This window comes from Erythrolamprus reginae, chromosome 12 (genome assembly GCF_031021105.1).
Source record: "Erythrolamprus reginae isolate rEryReg1 chromosome 12, rEryReg1.hap1, whole genome shotgun sequence".
NCBI classification, from domain to species: domain Eukaryota; kingdom Metazoa; phylum Chordata; class Lepidosauria; order Squamata; family Dipsadidae; genus Erythrolamprus; species Erythrolamprus reginae.
The window spans coordinates 17,185,739-17,205,315 of record NC_091961.1 but is presented as its reverse complement, the minus strand read 5'-3'; the positions used below and the strand labels follow the sequence as shown (position 1 = coordinate 17,205,315).

General features: G+C 41.7%; 1 protein-coding gene across 3 annotated transcripts in view; it reads right to left on the bottom strand.

Moving 5' to 3' along the window:
* Positions 1–19,577, bottom strand: part of ZMIZ2 (zinc finger MIZ-type containing 2) — a 101,928-nt gene that overhangs the window by 49,916 nt on the left and 32,435 nt on the right. Inside the window, exon 1 of one of the 3 annotated variants that reach the window (XM_070765331.1) lies at positions 3,310–3,333. The exons of the other annotated variants lie outside the window; for them this stretch is intronic. The gene's annotated coding sequence lies outside the window, so the exon portion shown is untranslated. Of the gene's footprint in view, positions 1–3,309; positions 3,334–19,577 lie in introns of those variants that run through there. 3 annotated transcript variants of the gene reach the window in all.

The window sequence follows — 19,577 nt, the reverse complement described above, 5'->3', positions numbered from 1 at the left end:
GATTGCTTGCAAGAATTTAGCAATCTTGTGAGTTGGAGTAGAATTTTATTTTATTACTGTTTTCTGTATATGCTGTGAGTCACCCCGAGTCCTTGGAGAGGGGCGGCATACCAAATCCAATTAAATCTAAATCTAAATTCTTAAAGTACAGATAGTCCTCCACTTACAACAATTTGTTTAGTGGCAATGTTATAAATCCACTGAAAAAGTGACTTATGACTGTTTTTCATATTTATGATGGCTGCCCCTCTCCCTAGCACGTGATCAAAAATTTAGATGCTTGACAACGGACTCATATTCATGATGGTTACACTGTCCCAGGATCATATGATCTCATTTTACGGCCTTCCAACAATCAAAATCAATGGGGAAACTATATTCACAACAACTCTGTGGCGGCCCCGACCCTCTGGAATCAACACCCCCCAGAGATTAGAACTGCCCCCACCCTCCTTGTCTTTCGCAAACTACTTAAGACCCACCTGTATCACCAGGCATGGGGGAACTGAGACATCTCCCCCAGGCTTTTATATTTTATGTTTGGTATGTGTGTGCTGCATGGTTTAAATGATGGGGTTTTACATGTTTTTAATATGAGGTTTGTTTCATTGTAATATTGTTTTATTATTGTTGTGAGCAGCCCCGAGTCTTTGGAGAGGGGCAGCATACAAATCTAATAAATTATTATTATTATTATTATTATTATTATTATTATTATTATTATTATTTAACTGTTACTAACTTAACTGCAGTGATTCACTTAATAACTGTGGCAAGAAAGTCAATAAAATGGGGCAAACCTACCAAATGTCTCACTTAGCAATATATTTTAGATTTAATTGTGGTCGAAGGCCAAGGACTATCTGTATGTCAAAATCATGCTCAGAACTGTCATAGGTTGCCCATTTACAAATCTGGCAGACACCAACTGCTCTCAAAACTCATTGATTAATTGCCCCCTGCCACCTCCTAGTCGGCCAAGAGCCTCACTATAAATGTTTTAAAATCCTTTTCTCCCCCCAGGAGAGATTCCTTTTTCCAATCTCTCTGGGCTGCAATCATTTGTCATCTTTCTTTTCCAGGAATGCCTACTGGGCTCGGAACATTCTTGCAAATCAAGATAATTCCAGAGGATGTCATTTGACTCTGTGGTATGCCAGCTTCTTTTTTTCAAAAGCAAATCAATATTGAAAAGTCAAGCAGATTAGAAAGGCTGACAGATGGTTCAGGAGGTGCCCAGTGGAAACTTCAGTAGCCATAGGCAACTGGTCGCCTCTTAGCTCAACAACAGAAGAATAAGAAAGGAAATTTCAAGAAGCATAATTTTGACTCTGAAACTGCATTTACTTTACAAATCATGTTACTTTAAAGAACAGAACTTTGGAATTTTATTTTGTGGAGAGAGACAGAGAAAAAAGAGGGGGAGAGAGGGAGAGAGAGGAGGAGGAAGGTGAACATGTGCAATGGGCTCATCTTTCTTCATCTCTTTGGCACAACTGTAAAGGGTAAATATTTATCGCTCTCTCGCTCGCTCTCTCCCTCCCTCCTCCAGCAATCTGGTTCCTGTGTAGAGAAAGTGGTGGTGTAGCTCTCTGCTGCTGTGGTGACCCAGTGTCACAGCATTTCCACCTCTGCCCCTCCCTTCCCTTCCAGGCTGAGCATCAGGCAGACAGTGGAACAGCACGTCCTGCTCGCTCAGCCTGCTCCAGCTGCAGGGAGCCAGGTAGCCAGATAGCAACAAACCAAAGGAAGTGAGAGCCGCCGCTCCGCCTGCACCCAGGAGCAACAGCAATAGCTCCTGGATACATTGAAAGCAAGAATGAGTTGGCAAGAGGCAGGAGCTGACTGACATTCCAGAAAAGAGATGGGGAGGGAGGGAGAAAGAGGGAGGGAGGGAGTGCATGGACTTCCTAGATCAGTTTCTCAGCCTTGGCAATCAAAGATATAGCAAAACTGTCTGGGTAATTTTGAGCATTGAAGTCCACAACTCTTCAAGTTGCAATGATTGACAAACTCTGTCCTAGATTGTCCTCTTGGTCAATGGTGGACGAAGGCTTTCACAAATGCTGTGCCCCAGTGATTTTGCAGTTTTCTAATCTAGGCTTGGACTGTTTGCAGGACAACCCCTCCCCTTAATTTTAATACAATCTAAAGTGGATTTGCATTTTATATGGGCCATGGAGAACACAGATACAGAGAACTATTTTTCATGCCATGAGTCAAGTCTACAGTAATCAGAAGTGTAAGTCTCAGCATAGTTCACTCAGAGTGGTATACCACCAAATTCAGTGAGGGATTGGTATTTGTTCAATGCATTCTGCCCAGGGAGCCTATGTGCATTTACTTGAAAATAAGTCTGCTGGCCTCCATGATGCTGAATTCCAAGGAAGCCTGCATAAGAGACACTTGCACAATTGCAGTGATATTTCTCACTCCCCTTCTAAACATCAAGACCAGAATGCTTTAGTAGTCCATTCACAGCTTTTTCTACTCTATTCTGAAGTAACTTCTTATATATTGCTAAGGTCGTTCATTCATTGCTGAAGGCACATATATCATCCTTATTACTTTACACTGATGATGTATGAGGTTACTTTCTTTGGCCACTAATATTAAAGAATCAGAAGGGAGGACAACTCAACACAAGACCTGTGATCCCAAAGATAATTTCACCATCAGAATCATGTTGCTGGATCAAACTGTCTATGAGTCAAGAGGTATTAAACCTACCATTCACCAGCTGCTGATAGCCTGTTTCTTCATGAACCAACAATCTATATATTTGCTTGCATTTCCATATCTGAATACAAGCACCATGGACATATATTTATTTCAGGTGATTCTGAATTGTCCTGCACTTAGCTTTAATGGATGTTCCAGCACAAATCCAAGGGAGAAAAACATGCTTATATCCATCTATAGACCTTCCTCGGAGTCTACTTCCTCTAGCCCCTGGAGAGAGATTACTCTTCAGCTTCTTCTTGTGAAACACTCCCAGCCTTCCCTTACTGAGGTCATTTGTCCCACCAATTCTATACTTGGTGGATTCTATTCTAGTCTTCCTATTCTTACCAATAGGAAGCATCTTCCAGCATTAGCTAAGAGCAATCTCCTGATAGACAGCTCTTCAGATACTTAAGAACAGTTATAAAAGAGGATTACCACTTTGCTTTTAGAATCCAAAGCAATAGAATTTAACATGTATAGTTTTTTAGTTTTAATCTTTATTGAGTTTTTTTAGTTATAAACTATATATAAACAAGATATACAAAAATAAATTAAATATAAACAGATAAAGTAAATACTAACCACTTTTGCAACTACAGTATTTCATTTCCAGATGTATTTCCAGTCACAATATTATTCATTTACTATTTTCATTACTGGAGACCTCACCTACAAAAAGATATTGATAAAATTGAACGGGTCCAAAGACCGGCTACAAAAATGGTGGAAGGTCTTAAGCATAAAACTGATCGGGAAAGACTTAATGAACTCAAACTGTATAGTCTGGGGGGCAGAAGGGAAAGGGGGGACATGATCAAAACATTTAAATATGTTAAAGGTTCAGGAGGGAAGTGTTTTTAACAGCAAAGTGAACACAAAAGCAAGGGGGCACAATCTGAGGTTAGTTGGGGGAAAGATCAGAAGCAATGTGAGAAAATATTATTTTACTGAAAGAGTAGTAGATGCTTGGAACAAAGTTAAACCATGCCTTAGATAAACATATATCCATCTTAAGATAAAATACAGGACCATGATGCCTTTTTCTGTTGTCAATCTTCTATGTTTCTACATTTGTTGATCACATTTTAACAATTTTTCCGTTTATTTAACTTGTTTATATTATCTCTTCTAATTTCTAGCCACTTATAAAAGTTTTCCCATGCTGTAAAAAATCTCTTTTTTGTTTGTTTTGCAATTCAGAAGTGGTCATTTCAGCACAATCCATTATTTTATTAATTATCATGTTATCTGACAGGAGTTTTTGATCTTTCCAGTTTTGAGCATATGCCAATCTCGCAGCAGTTAATATATGGACAATAAAGTAGTACAGTACTTTGCTTTAATATAATGTTCTCTAATTATTCCTAATAAGTATATCTCTGGTCTTAATTCTATGTCATATTGTGTCATTTCTTTTAACTATGTCTTAATTTTTCTCCAGTATTTTCTTGCCATTGGGCATGACCACCACAAGTGGTAGTATGTTTCAAATTCTTCTTTGCATTTCCAACATTGCGTATCTATGTTGGAGTAAATTTTAGAAAGTCTGGTGGGGACAAAGTGCCATCGATAAAACATCTTATATATATATTTTAGTTAGTTTATAAATATTAGTTTATAATTTACTTTCCACAATTTGTCCCAATCCTCTAACTGTATTGAATAGCCAAATTTTTCATCCAGGCAATCATACTGCCTTTAACTGTTTCTTCCAAATTGTCAAATTGTATTAAATAATTATGTATGTTTTGAATGGATGCAAAGCTTTTCATTTACATGATCATTGTCATCGTTTTGTCTTTATACAAATTTCGTTGTCTCCATGAACTACAAACTAATCTTATTAAGTGACAATTTGACCGGGGCTTCCATGATACTAAGGATGCGTAAACATGGTTTGCTGAATAAACTACCCAGCTGGTTGAGTTCATACAACAGGCTCAGCCAAACAAAGCAAACTGCTGAAGTTAATTGTGTGAACTAAACTTCTATCCACCATACTACAAGCAAAGTGGACCTAGGGGGAGGGACTGTGAAAATGGCACCTGCCATTACAATTACTTAGTGAATCCATAATAGCTGTTGAGATTCAAAACTATGACTTTTTAGACCTGGAGAAGAAGCGGAAAAAGAAAATCAGGTCCCTTATAGCTTCTATAGGTCATCTATTACATTAACAGCATTTCTATACTTGGCAAGTGTATAAAATGTATGGACTTCAGTTCCCAGAATTCCTCAGCTAGCTATTCTAGAAGTTGAAGTCCACACATCTTACAGCTGTCAAGTTTGAGAAACACTGTCCTAAGTCATACAATACTTCAGACATAAAATAAGAAGGTATATTCAGTCAATGAGCCACTTGTGCAGGTGATCACTCAGCTTAATGATAGCAGCTCCATGATCCCATTGCTTGACAGTGTTTCTGACAGATTAAGTAGGTATACAAACATCTCTCCAAAGCATATTTCTCCATTGTAGTCCAAACAAAGCATGGCGCAACTATAGCAATTATCCATTCCAAGCAGCAACTGTGCTTCTTTTAAAAATCCATAGTAAGTTATAACTCCTAGCATGCAATTGCAAAAATTAATTGTGGCTGCAGGGGATTATTCTTAAATGTTGTCCACCACCTCAAAATCCACATCAAAGTGGATTAAGTAAATAAGAAATGTTACCTTAAGTGTCAATAACTCCAAAATTAATTATGAGGAGGAAAGGAGGGGGAGAAAGAGATTATCTCCTTCTGCAAGTTAAACAGATGTACTATCCTAGTTGTATGGATTTTCCTATGGAATACATTTAGAAATGGGTGAGGTTCTTGTCACTACCTAGACAAAACTGCAAAAGAATGCTTCCTAATGGACTCTAATGAAAAAAAGTATTTGGGAGGATCAGGGGGGGAAAGCCTATAACTGGCCTGCCTGGCTGAGAAATGCTTCTTTTGTTAGCTGTCATTGAATAAACAGTGCAAGAAAAATGACTTAGGTTAAAATTTGTGTTTTGTGTACTACTTGATTCTTGGCAACATTTAGTTCCAGGATGGAGAATCTTAAGACATAAAATATTTAGAAAAAAAGTTAGGAGACATTATTTTCAAGGTATCTTTAAACTGGTTCTAAAAACACTGGGGAAACTATACAAGACAGACAGCAAGGAAATATCTGGAATGAATGCAGAAGAAGGAAATTTGGGGTGAGATATAATTTCTCAGCCCCATGTGACAAACTTGCCTCCATCTAAACTCCTTTTCCACAGGTAGCTGTCATCTCCCCAAAAGTCCAGCTTTTTAGCACTACCAAAGGTGTGTATCTCTCCCTATTTCTCCATCCATCCAAGTTAATGATCCTAATATGAATTAACTTTCCACGTTTCCTAGATTCATTCATTAATGAAATAAAGCTTAGAGCTCAAATATGCTATAGCAGCTAACCCACATTTCTCCAGTCGGTAGGGTCAATATTCTTGGACTATAGGAGTTCCAGTCCAGTCCAGGTTACAAGCTGCTTGCTATTTATTCTACCCAAAAGTGATCTGTTACAGTTGCAACCCACACATACTTACGTACTTGGTATTATCAGTATACTGAACTGAGTGTGAGATACCCTAAAATTATAGGATACTACTTTACTCCAGGAAAGGTAATTTGTCCAAGTGCTATAATTGGCCTGTTCGGTCAAGAAACACTTTTTAGGTTAGCTGTCATTGAATAAACAATGTATCTAAAAGATTTCCTTTGATTCCAAGATACATCAGAAGACTTCCAGAAGTAAATACTGTACCATATTTATTATTATTATTATTATTATTATTATTATTATTATTATTATTATTATTATTATTATTTATTGGATTTGTATGCCACCCCTCTCCGCAGACTCGGGGCGGCTAACAACAGTGGTAAAACAACATGAACAATCCAATTAATAAAAACAACTAAAAAACCCTTATTATAAAAAAACAAACATACACACAAACATACCATGCATAACTTGTAATAGCCTAGAGGGAAAGGATAACTTAACTCCCCCATGCCTGGCGACAAAGGTGGGTCTTAAGTAATTTGCGAAAGACAAGGAGGGTGGGGGCCGTTCTAATCTCTGGGGGGAGTTCGTTCCAGAGGGCTGGGGCCGCCACAGAGAAGGCTCTTCCCCTGGGGCCTGCCAAACGACATTGTTTGGTTGACAGGATCCAGAGAAGGCCAACTCTGTGGGACCTTATCGGCCGCTGGGATTCGTGCGGTAGAAGGCGGTTCCAGATGTATTCTGGCCCAATGCCATGTAGGGCTTTAAAGGTCATTACCAACACTTTGAATTGTGACCAGAAACCAATCGGCAGCCAGTGCAGGCCGCGGAGTGTTGCAGAAACATGGGCGAATCTAGGAAGCCCCACGATGGCTCTCGCGGCCGCATTCTGCACGATCTGAAGTTTCCGAACACTTTTCAAAGGTAGCCCCATGTAGAGAGCGTTGCAGTAATCGAACCTTGAGGTGATGAGGGCATGAGTGACTGTGAGCAGTGACTCCCTGTCCAAATAGGGCCGCAACTGGTGCACCAGGCAAACCTGGGCAAACGCCCCCCTCACCACAGCCGAAAGATGATGTTCCAATGTCAGCTGTGGATCGAGGAGGATGCCCAAGTTGTGGACCCTCTCTGAGGGGGTCAATGGATGGACAGATGGAATTGTCCTTGGGAGGCAAGACTCACAGCCACTCCATCTTGTCTGGGTTGAGTTTGAGTTTGTTGACACCCATCCAGGCCCCAACAGCCTCCAGGCACCGGCACATCACTTCCACTGCTTCATTGACTGGACATGGGGTGGAGATGTATAGCTGAGTATCATCGGCATATTGATGATACCTTGGATGATCTCACCCAGCGGTTTCATGTAGATATTAAATAGCAGGGGGGAGAGGACCGACCCCTGAGGCACCCCACAAGGGAGAGACCTAGAGGTCAACCTCTGACCCCCCACTAACACCGACTGCGACCGGCCGGAGAGGTAGGAGGAGAACCACTGAAGAACAGTGCCTCCCACTCCCAACCCCTCCAGCCGGCGCAGAAGGATAGCATGGTCGATGGTATCGAAAGCCGCTGAGAGGTCAAGAAGCACCAGGACAGAGGACAAGCCCCTGTCCCGGGCCCGCCAGAGATCATCCATGAACCCGACCAAAGCAGTTTCCGTGCTGTAGCCGGGCCTGAATCCAGACTGCTGAGGACCTAGATAATCAGCTTCTTCCAAGGACCGCTGGAGTTGGAGCGCCACCACCTTCTCAACAACCTTCCCCATAAAGGGAAGGTTGGAGACTGGACGGTAGTTATTAAACACAGCTGGGTCCAGGGAAGGCTTCTTGAGGAGGGGGTGCACAAGTGCCTCCTTATAAAGGGCCGAAAAGGACCCCCTCCCCAAGGAGGTGTTGACAATCTCCTGGGCCCAGCTCCGTGTCACCTCTCGGCTGGCCGAAACCAACCAAGAGGGACACGGATCCAGTAAACAGGTGGCGGAACTCACAGCTCCAATGGCCTTGTCCACTTCATCAGGTGTCACAAAGTCAAACTCCTCCCAGACTGATGGACAAAGATGTTTAGTCCCAGTCACCTCGACTGACTCATTGTCAGCTGATACTGCTGTGCAAATGGAGTTGAGATCAGCCCAGATTCAAGCGATTTTATAAGCGAAAAGCAAGTTAAATTCCTCGGCACTACCCTGCAAGGGCTCCCCAACTCCCCCCTGATTTAGAAGGGAGCGGGTCACCCTAAACAGAGCGGCCGGGCAGGATTCCGCTGATGCAATCAAGGCGGCATGGTACGCGCATCTTGCCGCCTTGAGCGCCACTTTGTAGGTCTTAATAAAAGCTCTTACAAGTGTTCGGTCGGATTCAGACTTACTCTTCCTCCATCGCTTCTCTAGGCGTCTCTTCTGGTGTTTCAACTCCCGGAGCTCCTCGTTGAACCATGGAGCTCTACGGGGTCTAGTGCCACAGAGTATAAGTTGCATCTCACACCTACCCACACACAAAAGGGTGGAAATATACACTGAATACAGCTATTTTTTGCTGTCCTGAAGCCCACTCACACATTCCATTTTTGGACAGAGGGTCTGGGAAGCCTGCAGAGAGCTCCTGGGTGCTGGCAAAAATGGTCCCTTTTTTTGCCAAAAATGGGTCAGTTTTTGCCCATTTTTCACAAAAACGGAGGCATTTTTGTCTTCCCCCAGTCCCCAGGAGTTCCCTGCAGGCTTCCAAGACCCTTTGTCCACCCAATGTTTGTGAAAAACCAGCTCATTTTTGCAAAGACAGGGCTGTTTTTGCCTTCTAATTACCCAATCTAGCAAGACTGGAGGAGGAATTGTGGGAGTTGAAGTCCACTAGTCTTAAACATAGAAACATAGAAGACTGACGGCAGAAAAAGACCCCATGGTCCATCTAGTCTGCCCTTTTACTATTTCCTGTATTTTATCTTACAATGGATATATGTTTATCCCAGGCATGTTTAAATTCGGTTACTGTGGATTTACCAACCACGTCTGCTGGAAGTTTGTTCCAAGGATCTACTACTCTTTCAGTAAAATAATACTTTCTCATGTTGCCTTTGATCTTTCCCCCAACTAACTTCAGATTGTGTCCCCTTGTTCTTGTGTTCACTTTCCTGTTAAAAACACTTCCCTCCTGAACCCTATTTAACCCTTTAACATATTTAAATGTTTCGATCATGTCCCCCCTTTTCCTTCTGTCTTCCAGACTATACAGATTGAGTTCATTAAGTCTTTCCTGATACGTTTTATACTTCAGACCTTCCACCATTCTTGTAGCCCGTCTTTGGACCCATTCAATTTTGTCAATATCTTTTTGTAGGTGAAGCTGGCAAACTTGAAGTTTGTAAAAAGTGTACATGGTTGTAAAAAGTATATGTTTGTAAAATGTATTCTACTACACTGATATTTTATTAAATAGTATATAACTAACCATTTGGTTCAGAATACTTTTCCCCTTGTTTTCCACTTTTAAAATCTAGGTGCATCTTATACTCTGAAAATAGTACTTATTTCTCCCAATATCTATACCACCAATTTGGATGAGCTGCAGTTATTAAGCCTTCCATATTATGGATCCCAGGTCAACTTCCATGGCTCAAGATTCAGTCAACTTCCATGGCTCAAGATGAAAAACAGAAATGAAGCCAGAAGTCATTGCAACCTAGAGGTGCCTCTCCTCTAGGCAATGAAGGGCTACCAAAATTTTTACTACCACACTGTGGGCGTGGCTTATGCATTTTCTTTCAACATCTTTCAGTGCAAATTGGGTGTTCTGGGGTGGAGCCTACCCCTGCCTCTAGGTTCTAATTAAGTTTACCCATTGACTTAAATAAAAGGAGAGGCAAGATAAAGTCTTATAGGAGACAGAAGATCTATTAAGTCCTACAATATCCCAGAAATGACCCTTTGATCTGGACCAAAATCCACAAAAATCTAGGCATGCCCAATATCTCACTAGACAGCTTATTCTTACCCATAACCAGGTAAGGTTACAGGGAGTATGATTGCTCCTCTTTTATGAGGTAGAAACCAAAAGTCTAACACAATTAAAAGAGAAATGTCAGAAGAGACCACCGAATTCTGGACTAAGGGCAATTCATCCAACAGGAACATATTTAGAATCCTTATTTCATTTTCTCACCTGCTAAAAGAAATACCAGTGAAAAGCCAAGCAGGGAAAGCAGAAACTGTATGACCCTAAGCCTCTGAAACTCACTAAGCAAAAAACTGAATTGTATATTCAAAGGTGAATAATAAATTCCAACCTAGGGAATGACAAGATTGTTTGTTTTCAGAAAAGGACCCAGACTCTACTGTTCCCAGTGTCGGTCCCAGTCTTTCCCCACCTAGATAAATATTCCTTGCCTTCTGTAATCTCTTAGCTTTTTGCCTTTTCTGAAATCCTTTCCCAATGTACTCTTCAGGTCACTCAAAAGTACAAATACATGTAAGTATTAATTTAATGCAACGTAAGAACTACCACCACCTCCTCCTGTTCTGACTCATCTAATTAACAGGTTGTTTAGGTGGGTTGTACATAGGAGCTGTACAAGAGAATGCAAGGGCTCTGTTTTATAGGCTGAGTTCCCACACTGCACTGGGCACAGTTGGCTTAACCATAGATTACTGGATAAAATGCACCAAGCTCTTTTGTGCACAATGCTGTCAAAACAGAACCCACTCATATCTGTCACAGGCTAAGTTCCCATTCCACATTGAACAATGTTTGTTTAACCAAGATTCACCAAAGGAGCAAACAACAACAAAAGAAGCAGGAAAAAAGAATAAGCAAATACACAATACGCAAATCACTTCTAACATGCTAGATTGAAAAATAAATGCCCACACACATTATAATTTTATAATGTAAGAACCCGGCCACTGTCTGATTCAGAATCCCCTCAAAATTCACCTTCTGATTATAACAATTAGACTGATTTATTTTAATTTTAATATTTATTTATGTTTATGAGATGCCTAGAACAACTGGTGGGAAAAGAGAATTTCAAAGATTTGTCTGACAAGGTTGGATTTCATGTTCAGCAAACCATTTTCTGAGCACAACAGAGGAGCTGAAATCTCAGATGACACATGTTCAGTTCAATCCAATTTGGTAAGTCCATGGCCTAGCTAGCTGAACTCATGGGTAGAAGATGATGTGTTTCTCAAGCAACTTTTGATCAATCATAAATCTACAGGTAGTGGTGGGCCCCTGCCGGTACCGCTAAATGTGTGCAGCTCCATGGCTCTGGCATATTGAGTGCGGGATCGAGCACAATTTTGCTTCCCGCATTTGTACAGGTAGTAAAATCTCACATCGGGATGCGTACGGGGAAGCAAAAAAACCTCACTGAAATGCCCATACATATGCGTCCCCGTGTGAGATCTTGCTATCTGAACAGGTGCAGGAAGCAAAATTGTGCTCGATCTCGCACTTATGCGCCAGAGCCGCAGAGCTGCGTGCGACTAGCTGTTCTAGCAGGAGCCAACCACTGTCTACAGGTAACCAGGTGAAAACCCCAGTAGAGGGGTTTCCACTCCTTTTGCTGGCAAGGATTTCAAAAGATACTCTTTTCTCTTCTCAGTGCTGGGAAGACTATCCTGTTACGTTTCTCACAATTCCAACTTTGCTAAAAACTCTATAGTATCCATTTTTTTCTTCCTTCTGCTCATCATAAGGGTGCCCTGACCTAAAGTTTGGGGTTCAGAGATATTTATGAATAACTCGGTGATAATAAACAAGCATTCAAAAATAGACCTTGATGATGAGCAATCTAGTCAAACTGAGAGTTGTCCAGATCATCTGGTCTACTCTATTTTTAAAACTTCTTGGAATATTCAAGATTTATAAGTGCTTTGAGATGAAAGCAATTCTTGTGCTAACTAGGACCACTTCCCTGAGCTCACTTTTGGAAAAAACATGCCAAATGAGATCCCCAATTTGTTAGTCCTACAGTTGTACAAAAGTACTGGTTATCTTTTGAGAGCTGAATACAACGAAATTTCATTTTAATGTATGCTGATTATGTACTTTTCAAGTGACAATAAAGTTTCTACTCTATTCTGTCCTGTCTTAATCTAATCTAATCTAATCTAATCATCTAATCTAATCTAATGGACTCTTCTCAGAAACAAAAGAGAAGACATGAAGGGATTTCATTGCCATTTCTTATGTAGGTTTGCACAACTTTTAGGAAAATGTGAATTAAGATCTGTTTTGGTTATACCTAAACAAACCCATGTGACTTTCTAAATCTGGACTTGGTTATGGCGTGCAGTTAAATTTTAATTGCCTGCTCTCTGGATTTTGGCACTGGTCAAATAAGCAGAAAGTGTGTGTGTGGGGGGGGGATGTTCTTGATTTGTGATTTTTCTCCCCTCCCCCTTTTGTGTGTTTGGGGAGGCCACTTGTTGGATGGAATAGCTCCGATTTGAACAAAGGGACCCCTTTGAGGTCCTGTAAGATCTTCCACAAAGCTTCCCTACAGAGCAGCACAAAGCAATTCCAGGGCTTCGGGAGTTAATTGGATCTGTTCCAACTGGCAAGGGCTGGGTGTGAGAGGCTGAGTTTGGGAAAAACTGTTGGACTTGGTATGCAGAGTTTTCTAGGAAAGAGGGGGAGGGCTCTGCAATAACAAAGAAGTAATGGGAGGCAGACTAATCCATCCTTTGCAAGGGAGGATTCCAGAAATGATCCAGCAAGAAAAAACATTTACTTGAGAGTGTCCCATAAAATCTCAGAGGCCAAGTCCTAAGAAGATGAGGGTCTAAAAAACAGGGTCTGTCCCATAAATAACACCCAAAATTCCTGAAGTAAAAACATTCCTTACTCTATATCAGTGTTTCCCAACCTTGGCAACTTGAAGTTATCTGGACTTCAACTCCCAGAATTCCCCAGCCAGCATTTGCTGGCTGGGCAATTCTGGGAGTTAAAGTCCAGATATCTTCAAGTTGCAAAGGTTGGGAAACACTGCTCTATATTCTTCAAATAAAAAAGTGGGCATCTATACGTTTCCTTACAGCACCTCAGTGAAATTTAAGTAGGTAGATTTGCCTAAACTCAGATTTCATGTTGCAGTGAAATGTTGACTAGTTCTTAACAATTGGAAATCGCCTTTGCACTTCTTTACCTATCTCGAGAAAAGGGAAAACCATATCTGAGACCACCCACTCTTCCCTGTCCCTAAAGTGTAAGTGTCAAACCAACTAGAGTTAGTCCTCAATTGAGACCAATATTTCTGTTAAGTGGGTTTTGCTTCATTTTATGATATTTCTTGCCACAGTTGTTAAGTGAATCACTGCAGTTAAGTACGTAACACACTTCAATGAATCTAGCTTCCCTATTGACGTTGCTTGTCAGGTCATAAAAAGGGATCGTATGATCCCGAGGACCCTGCAACCATCATAAATATGTGTCTGTTGCCAATTTTTATCATGTGACCATGGAGTTTTGATCATGTGGCCATGGAGATGCTGCAACAGTCGTAAGTGTGAAAAACCATCATAAATCATTTCTTTCAGTTGTAACTTTGAATGATCACTAGATGAACTGTTGCAAGCCAAGAGCTTCCTGTACTTGACACAGAAGCAATGCTTATGGCTTCTTTTTTATGAATAATGCTAGCTACAAAGAAAAAGAAACTCAAAGGCTTAGGATAGGCTCATGGCTCAAAACTGCTGTATACAGCATGACTCAAAGGGGAAGTGTAACCAGGCTACGAGCGTAAGACTAACTACACCTCCCAGTACCTTGCACTATTGGTCATGTCAGCTGGAACAGTTGAGAATGATAGTTCTGCAATATCAAGAGGGCCACTGACTCCCTATCATTGACCGAAATGTTTTATTCCTTCCTGTAGACCCGGATCATTGCATATTTCCTTCCTCTTAAGTTCAAAATACCTAGGCAGTATTGACTGAAACATAACTGAACCATATATTTCTGTAAGCCTCTCCCAGACAAAGCATTGCCTAGCAGAACATTGCTGGAATCTGGATTTCATTTGTGAAACAAAAAATATATACCAGTACTGCTCAAAAAAATAAAGGGAACACTTAAACAACAGAAGTAAATCAAACTTCTGTGAAATCAAACTGTCCACTTAGGAAGCAACACTGATTGACAATCAATTTCATTTTGTTGTTAGCACATTCGACTTTGCACAAAACAAAGTATTCAATGAGAATATTTCATTCATTCATATCTAGGATGTATTATTTAAGTGTTCCCTTTATTTTTTTTGTGCAGTGTACTTTCCATATTGCAGAAGAAAATAGATCCTCCCAACATTTGTATTGGTTAGATTTCACATTTCACCAGAACAGGACACCAGTAGTTCAGGAGTCAGAAAAACTGGGACAGGATGCAGAAAATAGAGTCCCATAAAGAAAGTTTGAGAAACTAGGTATATTTAGCTTCGAAAAGAAAGGTTAAGGCAGATATGATAATGCATTTCAGGCATCCAAAAGGGCAGCTTATGAAACAGCCAAGATTCATCTCTATTGTGCCTGACTGCTACACATAGAATAACAGCCTTAAGCTCCAAGAAGATTCTGGCTAAATATTAGAATAAATTACTTAATAATAAAAGCAGTTTCATTATGGAACCAATTATGAAAGGAGATGCTGGACATATCTGAAAAATGCTTTTATTGTATTCGATTTCTTCCATTGAGTTGTAGTTTACTACCCATTTCACTATACAATGCCAGACCTGGGTTAATGCTGGCTGTCATGGGAGATTCACATGACTAAATGAAGATCTCATCAGAAAGCAAATTCTCCTTAGGCCTGCTTTGAATCCTTGGGTTGTTTGGATCTCCTCCTAATCCAGCCCAGTAGAAAGGCTGAGGAGGTCCAGCAATGCAGATTTTAGCAGCAAACATCAATACTGTGATGGGTCCAGCTGCACTTCCCCTCACCGCACCGCCTGCCTAGTGCCAACGCACTGTGTGTGACACAGCAAGTACTCACGCTTATTCTCTGAACGCTGAGTGCCTCCCTCCCTCCCTCCCTCCCTCCCTCTCTCTCTGAATATGTTCTGAGGAAAAAGAAAAACAGACTGTTCTGTCCCAGAGTTGCGGCCTGGAACTACAGCACTGCTGGGGGTGATGGACTCCTTAGACAGCGGTTTGTACCCAGGAACAAAGAATGTCCTCCTCAATTTAATTGCCCCCTCTTCCTTTCCAAGATAAATCCAACCAAGGAAAACAAAACATTGTGCTTGATTTTTGCATACTTTTACAAAAGGACATATAGATTCTAGGCTAGGACGACTTTATCTTCCTGGTCTGGTGAAAAATAAACACCACCTATTATGTTCTTGTAAAGCAGAGAAGACCTCCAAATAAAAACTCTTCCTTAGGACAAAATGGCCTTGGATCCAAATAAAATTTACCTCTTGTTGTTCTGTTTCTACTCGAAGCAGCTATTTGTATTTACTCCTCTTAAGTCAGCTCCCCCACATGAGCTCTTAGAAAGTTAGAGTGGTTTCCGGTTCTTGACTCAGTTTCCAGACCTTTTTGAATACCGCTGTGACTTCCTCTTCTGGAAGGTGGGTTTGTGCTAATCTCAAGAGTGGCGATGCGAAAGCTTTGCAGGGCAAAGGCTGAAGGAAAAGCAAGAGCCCATTTCTCTCCATCTTCCCTGACCATTTGTGTTAGAAAAGCATCACCTGGGCAGATGGGTCTACATTATCATCATGCATCACCTTCCAATTTTTATGGCTTAGGCTTGGAGCAATCTAGGAGGCTGGATGCCATCACCTGTGCAAGGTGACAGACACATTTGCGTGCAAGGCAGCCAACTGTGTTTTTTTCACTGAGCCCTGACTAAAGAAACCATAGCTGGTGAAATCAAACCCTAGACTTGATGTGGGTTAACAACATATTAAACTGAAAAAGATGTTGATGGCTGTATCTTTTGGCTTTCCATGAAGTCCTTCAAGACTTTATTACAAGGCCATGCTTGAAGAATTGTGGGTTGATGGCAGCCAAAATTTCCTACCTGTCTTTTAAGTAGAACAGCGTTTCTCAACCTTGGCAACTTTGTGGACATGTGGACTCCCAGGATTCCCAGCTAGCCATGGGATGTTGAAGTCCACAACTCTTAAAATTGTCAAGGTTGGGAAACACTGAAGTAAAGGGGGGACATGGGATTTCTGTAACTAAGTTCTACTGAGAGACAAAGTTACTTTAGAATACTTCCAACTATGTAACAAGTTATAATACAGACATGGGGGTCCCTAATATATTTTATGGCGACATTTGATGACTGGCAGACTGTAATTTCTATCCAGAGAATTTTACAATCTTTCTTCTAAATTCTTATCAGCAGTGTTTAGCAGAGAGGGGTCTGCACTTTGAGAAAAGAAACAACAACTGATGGGAGCATGTGCCTCTTCTGTCCTTTTATACAGACTCCCTTTTGCCTAGTTACCATTGCAGGCAAACAAATATTCCACGTGCAGGCAAAACACGGTCCTGGCATCTTTCTCTCGTGTAAGAAATTGATTTACTGGGGAACTAGCTTAAAGAGTAGGAAACTGTGCTCCCTACTCTGAAGGGAAGAGGAGAGGAAAGGGTTAACAGGAAGAGGCGCCACTTCCTGCGCCAGGCTCTGGTGGTCCTCCACCCTCAAGAGCAAGGCTGTGGGGGCAGCATTGTGCATGTTTGGGAATGATTCATTGCATAGGGGAGGTAAATAACCTTTTTTTTTCAAAAAGGGCTCGTAGTAATGGGTATGATCCAATAACCCTGCGGGATCAAGGAACTCTTGTACCCTTGCTGGAACCATGCCACGCTTCTTTTAAAAGCAGGAGAATTTGGTGGGGAAGAGAGCTGGGATCAGCAAAAAAAAAAAAAGAGGGGGGGAGTCCGCTGGAAGAATCACAGGCAGAGATTAGGCTTTCTGCTGACACTGCGCCTCCAGATGCACTGGACTGCCACCCCACCCCCGCCATCAGGCATCAGCTTGAAAAATGCAGAGAGATCTGAGTTTAATTACTGAATTAATGTAAACTTGCATGGCAGACATACTGAGAATGCAACACCCAGGTTAGCTAGGAAATCTGGAATTGGGTAAAGGTTACAGAAAAGGACTAGAAAGAATCCAATATTTTGATTTAAGATCATTTTATAATTCTACTGCAAGTGCTCGTGTCTTTCTTTACAGAGATGCAAGGTATCTCTGTATACTCTCGCCTTTTTCCTGCCAGACCTGCCTAATGTGTGACAAACAAGTTCTGGCTGAGAGTGGAGCATTACATGTTCATCTCAACCTTCTCCCCCAGGAGCTCCGAGTGGCATAAATGATTCACTCTCCTCCTTTTCCCTCATGCTCAGAACAACACCAGTATCCCCAAGGTAGATCAGGTTGGACGAGAGCAGAACAGCAACAGCCTATGCAAATGTTGAAGTCGCTCTGCGAGCTGGGTGGCTCAGTGGGAGCAGAACTCCGGTTTCTCCACTCTTAATCTGGTAATACTACTTGGAACATTACTCTGGTTCTGCAGCTTGGGAAAAGGAGACAGAGCATGGAGAATTGGGGGGCTGGGTTGAAGGACGTTCATGCTTCCAAATGTCCAATGAGCCTTTCCTCTGTCTCACAGTTCTACTTCCTAAGTGGAGAGGCTGGCCTCAACAGGCTTGTCAACAGTAGAGCCTTATCTAGCAAGCAACGATGACGCCAGTATGTGTGGCCAGGCAACAGCTGCAGCCAAGTCACCTGATCCCGGGAACAAGGAGTCACCCTTGTCTTGGCACAGACGCATCCAGTTCCAGCTGAGGGCATGGCTGGCAGTCTCCCATAGCCAGCATTCTCTGCACAAAGAACAGGTTGCAAAGTTCTCCCTGCATTTTGTACCGCGGTGCCACCTTCTGACAACTACAAGCCCCAACATGCACTGCATTCGACCCAGTTAAAAAGCTCTGAAAGAAATTTGTATTCTTGAGGGAAAGGGCCACACACAAATTGAATGGCATCTGGAAAGTCCCCCCCCCCCCCAAAAGAGCAAATTACTGATACAAGACAATCACTGATAATAACAATTTGAATTAGAAGCCTAGTTATGTTTCTGTGGCTCAGCAATCAATCTCAACTCTGTTAGGGTTAGGGTTCCTGTTAACAGGTAAGTCCAGAGTAAACCCGATAGCCACTGAAATGTTAAACAGAAAAATTAAAAGACTATAGATATTGACCTTCCTTTCCGCCTCATCTCTACTTTTCTGTGTCTGTATCCACCAACACCCACTATCACTATGCAGAACTCAATGGAGACACCACTTTTATTAGGCCCTTATTCAGCTGGCCCCTGTACTCTGAGTGTCTTATAACCTCAATCTTTTACAACTACTACAGCACAAAAAGAAAAGCCCAGCATAGCATCCTGTATTAAGAAGCTGAAAAGATGGGAAGGGTGTGTGTGTGTGTGTTGTGTGTGTGTGTGAAAGAGAGAGAGAGACTAAGTGCTGTATCCCCTTCCTTAACAAAGGTGCTTAAGCTTCCTTGGAAACAACGTAAAATTAACCCACCCACCCCCACCCCCGTGCTTTAACACAGCGGAATTGCAGGAAATTTGACCTGAATGGCAGCATATCCTGGTAACTTTCCAGTAAACAAAATGCCAGCTCCTGTCTTGGTATTCTGTGATCGTATTTGAAAAAATGCATGGAAGCCCCCAAACTAGAGCTTATTATTTTTCAATAAACCTCAAAACAAGCACCTTCCAGCACAACAATTTACTCCAACCTATGCTCTTTTGAGTTCTCAGTAGTAGGCAGCTTTGTTCTGAGGCCGTGATGGGAAACCTGTGGCACGAGAAGCCATATCTGAGGGCCAGCTGATTTTTGGCCTTCTGGAGGGCAAGAGGAGGTCATTTTCACTCCAGGAAAGCCTCCTGATGCCTGGAGATGGTGAAAAACAGCCCAACAGCCTGTTTTCCAAACTTCCGGTTAGGCCATTTGGTCCGTTTTTTGCCATCCACAGGGTCTGGAGGCTTTAGTGAGCCTTATGCACATATGAGGGTGGGAGGGTGGGGAGTGAGAGGGTTGTGTGTGCATGAGCATGGTGATATTGCATTATGGGTGTGGGCACACACGTGCATGGTATCATGACATACCTGAACAAAAAACGGTTCACCATCACCGACCTAAGGCTTCCTTTCTACATCTACTGTGAGCATGCCTAAGAATTCTAGACTACTTTAAGGTCAGTGCTTCAGGCTGTAACATAGGCATATTTCACAGCATCCCACACTTACATATGTTGAGGGAACATACCAAGACTGTCATAGAAATTTTATGTTAAGATCCGCCACTGA